This window comes from Brassica rapa, unplaced genomic scaffold (assembly GCF_000309985.2).
Source record: "Brassica rapa cultivar Chiifu-401-42 unplaced genomic scaffold, CAAS_Brap_v3.01 Scaffold0682, whole genome shotgun sequence".
NCBI classification, from domain to species: domain Eukaryota; kingdom Viridiplantae; phylum Streptophyta; class Magnoliopsida; order Brassicales; family Brassicaceae; genus Brassica; species Brassica rapa.
Window position 1 is genome coordinate 135,774 of NW_022610622.1, and position 9,949 is coordinate 145,722.

Genomic DNA, 9,949 nt, shown 5'->3' on the forward strand with positions numbered 1-9,949 from the left:
ATTAATTAATGGAGTTTTGAGTCTCTCTCTCTATTCTCTCACTAAAATCTCTTAATCTCTTTAATCTTTTCGTCTGATTATCCCTGATTAGTTGAATCATGCTCTAATACACAAAAGTGTATAAGAACTACAACACCAGCTCAAACCCTTCCGTGCCTTGTCTTTACTCTTCAAAGAACCCTCAAACAGCTAGATAAGACTCCCGGAATGAAGATGTAGCTCTCGGGATGCAGCTTCTTCCAAGAACACTCACACCACTCTCACTTGATCTCTCAAAGTTTCAAGGTTGAATCTTCAAGAGAAAAACGCCAAGAACTCAGATTGAAATCAACCTGGCTCTGATACCATATCACTTTTGAGTAATGTAAACTATAATCTGAGTTTAGATAAGAATAGAGAAGAGATTAGAGTAGATTTAAGAGATTAAGAGACTAAATGAGAATCATTGTGAAAAGTATAGAGAGATTGATTTGTTTAGAACTGTCTAACTTTCATTAATGAGATTAGGATACATTATATAGTGAGGTAGAGACTCTAGGGTTTCAGATACAAAAGGAGAGAAAGCATGTAGAGTCAAAGGATAAGATAAGAAGAGGTTTGAACTATCCAATGAGAGAGGCCGCGTGTGTGAAGCATCTTTGCTTTATGCTAGATCCGCTCCAGCCCAAGACAGGCTGTCACACGCTCCTTCTTCCTTGGTAACGGTCTGATCCTTCAGATAAGTGATCAGCCCTTCTCCTTATCAGGTGTGACCATCCAGGTAACTTATTGCTTTACCGCAACTAAGGTAAGTGCGTACGGCCAGGTAGTACGGCCATGTACGGCCGTGTACGGCCTTGTACGGACGCCTCACCCAACCTTCTCCATTCCTCCTAAGCTTCTTCTCCTCCATTCATACTTAACCCCTCAAGTCTTCTCTCCTCATCTTAACAAACAAGAGATCCGAGCTGATCTCTTGAACCTCCATGGGCACGGTTCACTTGAACTTGGCAGGTTTGAGGCTTGGATTCAGTATCCAACACCTCTCCTTGGTGTGCCCATCCCTCTTGCAATGCTCACACTTCAGGCCTCTCCTATCCCCCTTCTTGTAAGGCGCCTTGTTGGGCTGAGAGCTTCTTTCAGCTTGAGAAGCAAAGGAGAGTGTTTCCTTTGTTGGGACCATTGAGAGTAACAGCAATGACAATGGTTCTTTTGGACTCCATGTTGAAGCTGGATGAACAAGACTGTCAAAGAACTCTTCAAGGCAGAAGCTTGGGACAAGGTGAGCTGAATCTTCAAGGGCGTGAGCTTGGGAGCTTGTGGATGTAGCGGAAGTCTTCACCAGGAGTCTGAGCAACCTGGCTCTGATACCATATGAGGTTTTCAGAGTACCAGTACTTGAGTGATGTAAGAACAGATGAGAGAGTTGTGTATGAAGAATAGAAAAGAGATTAAGAGAATCAAAGGGAGTATGGGTGAAGTCTAAGAGATTAATGGAGAGTATAAGAGACTGAGAGACTTAGAAACGAGATTAGGAGACTTAGTAGCCAGAGAATAAGATTCAAGAACAAGTTTATGAAGAAGAGAGACTCTCTCAGCTTAAGGGTTTACAAAGTGATCATAAGAGGCTTATATATGCCTTTACACAACTCATATCACAAACCTAGATCCTAAGGCTGTAATTAAAAGATAAAATGGATGGTAAGGATGAGAGAAGACTGGTCTTGATGTGGCTGGAGCTAGCTGGCGACTTTGGACTGAATGGAGAGCTCAGATTGCTTCATTTGAATGAAGGGAGGAGATTGGTCTTGCTGTAAAGGTAAAGCACCTTTACCTTTCCAGCTTGCACATACAGCTCACTCTGATCCCTTTGGTATATTCCCTTTCCCTCTCACACTTCAACGGTCACTATAGAAAAGGATAGAATCCGAGTGAACCGCCCTCACATTGCACATCTTGATTTGGGCTGAACCGGATGACTTGGGCGTGTGGAGTGGCCGTACGGTTGATGTTACGGACCTCCTGTCCGTACCACTATCCCTAACTATGCACATTGCCTTATCTCCTTCTTGACTGATCCCAAACACCTTCATGATTCACCCTAGACCGTACAAGGCCGTACTGAACGCCCTATCTTTGCACCACACTTCCATCTTCTCTCTAACTCCTTCACAGCCTTCACATGATCAGTCTAAGTCTTTCCTAGACTTAACTTCACAAGATAACTACTTCAGAACACCTCTGAAGCTTGATTGAACTCTTCTGGACATCTTCTAGAGCTTGCCCTATTATTGTACAAGCTCTATCTTCTCTTCAGTTCAACATGGTTAACCTTAATTCAGACCAAAGATAGGGTACTTGATGCATTTAGGAACTTTCAAACTTATGTGACTAACCATTATCATGCTAAGATTAGAATTTTGAGATCAGATAATGGAGGAGAGTACACAAGTCATGCATTCAAGCAACACTTATCACAACATGGGATCCTACATCAAACAAGCTGTCCGTATACTCCACAGCAAAATGGAGTGGCTGAGAGGAAGAATAGGCACCTCATGGAAGTGGCAAGGTCCCTTATGTTTCAGAGTAATGTTCCAAAGAGATTTTGGAGTGATGCGGTTGCTGTTGACATGAAGCAATAAGAGCTGAGTATATTGAGAGAAGGCAGTAAGGAGCAAGAGGATCATCAGTGTGATCCGATTAAGCAAAGAATCTCCTTACCTTGCAATGCAAGACTGTCCGTACAATCTACTCTACCTTGGAGTGCAAGATATGCAAAGGGAACTGATGAAATGAAGGGAGATGGCAAGAAGAATATCTTTGGTCGCCAATGGGAAGTGGAGAGACATTGGGAAGCAATGTCACGGGTCTGGTTAAGGATTCAAAGTCCTTCCCATCCGTTAGGACCTGTCATTATCAGGCTGAGCAATCTGTGCATACCAGTCCAAGAGTAGATTAGTTTATTAGTTCTATGGGATTCTTTGTTTATTATTTTCCCTAGATGCAATGTCTTCTTTGTCTCTCTTTATATACTCATGTATCATGTACCAAATGAAGTAAGGAAATATACTTCCTCATTACTCTCTCTCATAGTTTCGAAATCACCTCTCTCTCTCTTTCATCTCTCTCTCTCTCTCGGATTCTTAGTAAACCCTAGCTCTCTCTTCTCTTTGTTCTTGATAAATCACACAAGCTACTCTTATAATTCATACATTTTATCATGGTATCAGAGCAACCAAGCTCTTGAACCCTCTATCTACTTCCGCAAAACAAATCTCTGTTTCTTTTCTTGCTGTTCTTCACCAAGATCCTACCTTTGAATCCTCAAGATGGAGAACAACAACAACAACAACAACCGCATCAGCATACCTGTGACTCTGAAGGGGATTAACTACCTCTTATGGGCCAGGATGGTGAAGATTGCCCTTGGAGGAAAGGGTTTGTGGAGTCATGTCTCAGCAGAAGCGGCTCCAAAGCAAACCACCCAAGGAGAAGATGGACAGGATATGGTGGTAGCTGATGAAGACAAGTGGGCACAGGAAGATCTCATGGTTCTCACAGTGCTCCTCAGCTCTCTTGAACCTGCCATCATGGAGTCCTACTCTTACTGTGAGACTACCAAACAGCTGTGGGATACACTTTACAAAGTGTATGGAAATGTCTCCAACCTCACAAGAGTCTTTGAAGTGAAGAGAGCCATCAATGCACTCAACCAAGGGGATGTGGAGTTTCAACCACACTTTGGCAAGTTCAGGTCTCTTTGGGCAGAGATGGAGCTGCTAAGACCACACACCACTGACCATGCCACTCTCCTAACCAGACATGAAGAGGACAGAGTGTTTGGACTGCTGCTCACTCTTAACCCATCTTATGGGAGCTTGATCAAGCACATCCTAAGAGCTGACAAACTACCTGACCTGGATGAAGTGTGTGCTCAAATCCAGAAGGAAGAAGGCTCAGTGGGCTTGTTTTGTGGAAAGGGAGACTTAAGCATGGCGCATCAAGCAGAACAAGCAGTGGCAAACAAGGCAGCTTACAAACAAGATGAGAAGAAAGGCCTGACCTGTGACCACTGCAAGAAGAAGGGTCACTTGAAGGACAAATGCTGGATACTCCATCCCCACCTTAAGCCCAACAAGTTCAGGGAGACTCGCTCTCAATACCAAGATGCAAGGGCCAACTTCTCAGCTGATGGTGCTGAGCCAACAACACCAATCACCATGGGAATAAGCAACCTAGGTGTGGGAAGTGCCACTGCCTCCACATCAGGCTATGCCACGCCAAGAGCCAACCTGGATGAGACCATCAAGAAGTCTGACTTAACAGCTCTCATCAAGGCTCTAAAGGAATCTGGTATATCTAAAACCCTTGGTGTCTCTCTTAATGCTTCACATATTGCTAATGGACCTATGAAAGATTTTAAATCAGCTAAGCCCTTAGTTATAGACTCTGGTGCTTCTCATCACATGATAAGTGATCTAGAACTGATTAAAAACATAGAACCGGCCTTAGGAAATGTGATGATAGCAAATGGAGATAAAATCCCAATAAAAGGTGTAGGTAATCTTAGACTGTTTGATAAAGAAACTAAGGCTTTCTATATGCCCACCTTTGCTTCAAACCTATTGTCTGTTAAGAAAGTAACTAATGATCTCAATTGTCAAGTTACATTCACGCCTAACAGTGTGTACTTTCAGGATATTGATTCTAGTAAGTTGCTTGGCAAAGGTGTTACCAAGGGAGACTTGTACTTGCTTGAGGACACAAGATCTGCAACTGATTTATATCCTGCTTTTCATTCTGTTTCTGAATTCCCTAAAGATGTAATATGGCATGCTAGACTAGGACATCCTCATTCTCATGCCTTGAACATCCTGTTGCCTAGCATTTCTTTTAAAAGTGATTGTGAGGCTTGTATCTTAGGAAAACATTGTAGAACTGTGTTTCCTAAATCAAAGACTCAATATGATAATTGCTTTGATCTCATCCATTCTGACGTATGGACTGCCCCATGTGCATCTAGAGAGCAACATAAATATTTTGTGACATTCATTGATGAGAAATCTAAATACACATGGATCACTTTGTTGCAATCTAAGGATAGAGTGCTAGAAGCTTTTAAAAACTTTCAAAGCTATATTACTAACCATTTCAATGTTAAGATCAAAATTCTTAGATCAGATAATGGTGGTGAGTATACTAGCACAGCCTTCAAACAACACCTAGCCTCACATGGAATCATTCAACAAACTAGCTGTCCTTATACACCTCAACAAAATGGAGTGGCTGAGAGAAAGAATAGACACTTGATGGAAGTGGCGAGGAGTATGATGTTCCATGCCAATGTACCTAAGCGTTTTTGGGGAGATGCAGTGGTCACGGCCACCTATCTAATCAACCGTACACCTACAAGAGTCCTCCTTGATGCCACTCCCTATGAGGTACTAAACAAATCTAGATCATCCATTGACCATTTGCGTGTGTTTGGGTGTGTGTGTTTTGTTTTGATTCCAGGAGAACTAAGGAACAAGCTAGAAGCAAAGAGCACAGAGGCTATGTTCATTGGGTACTCTACACATCAGAAAGGGTACAAATGCTATGTACCAGAAACAAGGAGAGTCCTAGTATCCAGAGATGTTAAGTTCATGGAATCCAAGGCCTACTATGATGAGAAGAGTTGGGGAGAACTCAAAGATCTATCTCATTCTGCCTCGGACAGAGCTAACAATCTGAAAGTTCTTATGGAAAGACTTGGCATCAACTTACCAAGGGAACCAGAGAAGGGCCGGGACACTACTCCTCAGCCTGATGGAACTGAGGTACGAGACAATGAAGTCTCTCATCATGATCATGAGGGGGGCAATGGAGAACAACCTGCACAAGCTCAACATGAAGAAAACTCAGTATTGTCTCATGATCAAGATGAGATGGAACAACCAGAAACTGAAGAAGCTCAAGATAGTGAACTTGAGCAGACACCAGCTCTAAGAAGAAGTACAAGGATCAGGAGACCGGCTTCAGATTGGGTTAAGACAAGGATCTACTACAATGCTCAAGCGGTGGCACATCCAGTGAGTGGGGTATGCAACCTTGCTCAGTATCCAGAAGAACATCAAGCCTTTGTGAGCTCCTTGGACCAGGAATGGATACCAAAAACGTATGCAGAAGCTATGGAGGATGATGAATGGAGGAACTCAGTGGATGATGAAATGGGGGCCATGGAAAGGAACAACACCTGGTATGAGACAGAGCTTCCAAAAGGGAAGAAAGCTGTGACTAGCAGACTCATACACACCATCAAGTACCTTGCAAATGGGAAGCCAGAAAGGAAAAAGACCAGACTGGTGGCAAGAGGGTACACACAAGTATATGGAGAAGACTACCTAGACACTTTTGCACCAGTGGCCAAGCTCCATACAATCCGGATCCTCCTCTCATTGGCAGTGAACCTAGAATGGGATCTGTGGCAAATGGATGTGAAGAATGCATTCTTGCAAGGTGAACTGGAAGATGAAGTATATATGAGGCCACCTCCCGGAATGGAAGAGGCTTTGTGAAGTCTCAAGCGGATCACACACTGTTCACTCTCACCAGCCAGGAAGGGATTGTTGTGATCCTGGTCTATGTAGATGATATCATCATCACTGGTAGTAACAAGGAAGGGATCAGCTCAACTAAGACATTCCTCAAGGCTGCATTTGACATCAAAGACCTAGGAGAACTGAAATATTTCCTTGGCATTGAGATGTGCAGATCAAAGGAGGGATTGTTTATGTCCCAAAGAAAGTATACTTTGGACATTCTAAAGGAGGCAGGAGACCTTGGAGGAAGATTGGCCAAGACACCACTGGAAGAAGGCTACAAGGCTATGCGTGAGGGGGAGTTTGATGCAACTCCCTTTGAGGATGTCAAGAGGTATAGAAGAATGGTTGGGAAGCTCATCTATCTCACTATCACCAGGCCGGATGTGTGTTTTGCTGTGAACCAAGTGAGTCAACACATGCAAGCTCCTAAGGTACATCATTGGAACATGGTGGAAAGGATCTTGAGATACTTAAGAAAAGCCCCAGGTCAGGGAGTTTGGATGGCTTGCAACAAGAGTACTGAAGTTGTTGGGTATTGTGATGCTGATTGGGCTGGAGATAGAGTTGATAGGAGATCAACCACAGGCTATTGTACCTTTATTGGAGGAAACCTAGTCACATGGAAGAGCAAGAAGCAGAAGGTGGTCTCTTGCTCAAGTGCTGAGGCAGAATACCGATCTATGAGGAAGCTTACTAGTGAACTCATACGGATCAAGGGTCTGCTAAAGGACTTGGGCATAGAGATCTCCACGCCAATGACTATGCATTGTGACAATCAGGCAGCAATACACATTGCATCAAACTCTGTGTTCCATGAGAGGACTAAGCATATAGAAGTGGACTGTCACAAGGTGAGACAAGCAGTAGAGCAGCAAGTGATTCTTCCATGTTACACAAGAAGTGAAGATCAACTAGCTGACATATTCACCAAGGCAGCCAGTAGCAAGGTTTGTGAGTTCATCCATCCTAAACTTGGACTCATAGACCTCTCTTCCCACTAACACTCTCAACCGTGGAGTGTTCTACTCTTTTTCCTTGGCTTGGGTTTTCTCCCATGTGGTTTTTCTCAAGCTAAAGGTTTTAATGAGGGAATGCTTCATGGTTTCCAAGCTTGACCTGTTCCATGGTCAAGCTTGAGGGGGAGTGTTGACATGAAGCAATAAGAGCTGAGTATATTGAGAGAAGGCAGTAAGGAGCAAGAGGATCATCAGTGTGATCCGATTAAGCAAAGAATCTCCTTACCTTGCAATGCAAGACTGTCTGTACAATCTACTCTACCTTGGAGTGCAAGATATGCAAAGGGAACTGATGAAATGAAGGGAGATGGCAAGAAGAATATCTTTGGTCGCCAATGGGAAGTGGAGAGACATTGGGAAGCAATGTCACAGGTCTGGTTAAGGATTCAAAGTCCTTCCCATCCGTTAGGACCTGTCATTATCAGGCTGAGCAATCTGTGCATACCAGTCCAAGAGTAGATTAGTTTATTAGTTCTATGGGATTCTTTGTTTATTATTTTCCCTAGATGCAATGTCTTCTTTGTCTCTCTTTATATACTCATGTATCATGTACCAAATGAAGTAAGGAAATATACTTCCTCATTACTCTCTCTCATAGTTTCGAAATCACCTCTCTCTCTCTCTCGGATTCTTAGTAAACCCTAGCTCTCTCTTCTCTTTGTTCTTGATAAATCACACAAGCTACTCTTATAATTCATACATTTTATCAGTTGCCACTGCTTGTTACTTGATCAACAGAACTCCAACCAAGGTTCTGAATGAGAAGGCTCCATTTGAAGTTCTGAACAGGTACAAACTGTTAATATGAAGTCATGAGATAAGGAGGCTAAGATGGAGTAAAGGGAAGGAGATGGGAGAGTTGGAGTCGACCCAAGCCGTACCATCCGTACTGACCGTACAGGCCGTACAGGTTAAAGTCACCCACACCTCGACCAGATTGAAGTTACCATGATCAAGTAACTTAGGAGTGAAAGGAGAAGTTACTTGGGGTAACTACTGGCGAGTGTGACCGTTTGGAGAGGATAAGGAAGAGCTTAGCCAGGCTGTCAAGAGCTGGATAAGGCTAAAGGTGCTTTATCACAAAGGAGAAGCTTATTGGAGAGTTTAAATTAAAGCAACTTCTTATCCCTTACAATAGTGACCATTTGCGAAACCCTTAACCTATTGTAGCCTCACTATATATTGTTGACACTCATGATTAATACAAGGTAGACAGTTCTAAACAAATCAATCTCTCTACACATTTGACAATGATTCTCCATTAGTCTCTTAATCTCTTAAATCTACTCTAATCTCTTCTCTATTCTTATCTAAACTCAGATTATCTTTTTCATCACTCAAAAGTGATATGGTATCAGAGCCAGGTTGATTTCAATCTGAGTTCTTGGCGTTTTTCTCTTGAAGATTCAAACTTGAAACTTTGAGAGATCAAGTGAGAGTGGTGTGAGTGTTCTTGGAAGAAGCTGCATCCCGGGAGCTACATCTTCATTCCGGAAGTCTTATCTAACTTTTTGAGGGTTCTTTGAAGAGTAAAGACAAGGCACGGAAGGGTTAAGCTGGTGTTGTAGTTCTGAGTCTCAAGATCAAGTCTTTTACAAGTTATTGAAGTGAAACTGTTGAAGATGGAGAGTGGTTCCAAGATGAAGGTTGCTGTGACTTTCAAGGGAAGTAACTACCTAGTATGGTCTAGGATGGTGAAGACTGCTGTGGGAAGTAAGGGTTTATGGAAGCACATCACATCTGGTGAGGCTCCAAAGCTCATTACTCAAGGAGGAGACAAGGAGAGTGTCTCGGAAGCTGAAGCTGAGAAGTGGCAACAAGAGGACATGATGGTGATGTCTGCTCTTCATAGCTCGTTGGAGCCGGCCATTCTAGATGCTTACAGCTATTGTGAGACAGCCAAGGAGCTGTGGGAAACACTGAAGAAGGTGTATGGAAACACCTCTAACCTCAGCCGGGTCTTTGAAGTGAAGAAAGCTTTGAATGATCTAACTCAGGAGGACATGGAGTTCACTAAGCATTTGGGGAGGTTCCGGACACTCTGGTCAGAGCTGGAGATGCTGAGGCCTAGCACAACTGATCCGGAGCTGCTCAATGAAAGGAGAGAGCAAGACAAGGTCTTTGGGTTGCTGCTTACATTGAATCCAAGCTACAGTGGGTTGATTCAGCATATGTTGAGGGCTGAGAAGCTTCCAGACCTGGAGGATGCGTGTGCTCAGATACAAAAGGAGCAAGGCTCCATTGGCTTGTTTGGTGGCAAAGGAGACTTGTCTCTAGCCAATGCTGCGCAAACTGATCATGAGGAGATACCACAAGCCAACAGAGCAGCACACGGCAAGTATGAGGATAGGAAGTTCAATGGCAATT